The following is a 1,221-nucleotide window of genomic DNA, read 5'->3' as shown; positions in this document are numbered from 1 at the left end:
TCATAGCTCACTGCAACCCCTAACATCTGGGCTCAAGAGAGTCTCCTGCCTCAGCTCCCAAGTAGGTGGGACTATAGGAGCACACCACTACGCCTGGCTAATTTTTCTATTTTTTTTTTTTTTTTTATAGAAACAGGGTCTCATTCTTGCTCAGGCTGGTCTTGAACTCCTGAGCTCAAGCGATTCTCTCGCCTTGGCCTCCCAGAGTGCTAGGATTCCAGGTGTGAGCCATCTCGACTGGCCCCTCTTCTATATTTCTAATTGTTTCACATGTGCTACTGATTAAGAAATCAGGTACATACATTATGGCATATCAATACAGTGGAATATTATGGCAACACATAAAGAGATGAGGCAGATCTATATGATCATATCTTTGCAAGAAACATATGTATATGCATAGAAATTCTGGAAATATATACATAGAATGGTTAAAAATTGTTACTCTGGGGGTGGGATTATGACTTCTATGGGTATTTGACCTTATACTTTTGAATTATTTAAAAATTTTTGAACATACATTATTTCATAATCAGGGAAAAAACAATAATAACTAACAATAATTTTTCATTTTTTAATAAAAGAAACGATGATAATGAAGGAATGGTAGGCTGTTGACCTATTTACAAAAATGCAAAATAAAAATGCAAGTTGATATTTTAGGTTTAGTTTATGTTACTTACTCATTTTTATCCTACATTCTAAGCCAATTAAACAAATCCAATATAAGTTTCAGACATTCGAGAATGAGTCAGTCTGAAGACAAACATTTTCAGGTACACTTTTCATTTCTGTGGAGTTAGTAAATAGTTCCCTTGGTAGCCTTTAGGTAATGATGTGATAAGAAAGTTCTTAAACCAGACACCCAGACTGCAGAGCCCTAGGAGTTTATAAGAAGGCTCTTCAGAGTATGGGACACAAAACAAATGAGAAGCAGACTGACAATATTTAGCTGACTGCATTTCAAAGGAATGGGTAGCAATTCTCAAGTTCTCCACACACAAATCTTCGAAATACTTTTCACTTTATGTAGCCAGTGCCTATAATTCATACTGAACAGATATTTAAAGAACGGAAAGCCAGTTGTATGCCTAGAGATAGCATTAGGATTGTGAAGTGTTTTAATAGGCTCTGGCTTAAGGGATAAAAAATGAAAAAAAGATACAATTCTATAGTGATTTGGATTTAAAGTATGAAATAGAGAAAATAGAGAAAAGGTCA

The 1,221-nt window shown here is 35.1% G+C and overlaps 1 protein-coding gene across 1 annotated transcript in view; it reads right to left on the bottom strand.

Annotated features, from left to right (window-relative positions):
* Nucleotides 1-1,221, bottom strand: part of COL4A3 (collagen, type IV, alpha 3 (Goodpasture antigen)) — a 151,588-nt gene that overhangs the window by 105,461 nt on the left and 44,906 nt on the right. The gene's annotated exons all lie outside the window — the stretch shown is intronic.

The sequence above is a fragment of the Propithecus coquereli genome, unplaced genomic scaffold (genome assembly GCF_000956105.1).
Source record: "Propithecus coquereli isolate 6110/MARCELLA unplaced genomic scaffold, Pcoq_1.0 Scaffold18, whole genome shotgun sequence".
NCBI classification, from domain to species: domain Eukaryota; kingdom Metazoa; phylum Chordata; class Mammalia; order Primates; family Indriidae; genus Propithecus; species Propithecus coquereli.
This window is presented reverse-complemented; position numbering and strand designations above follow the sequence as displayed.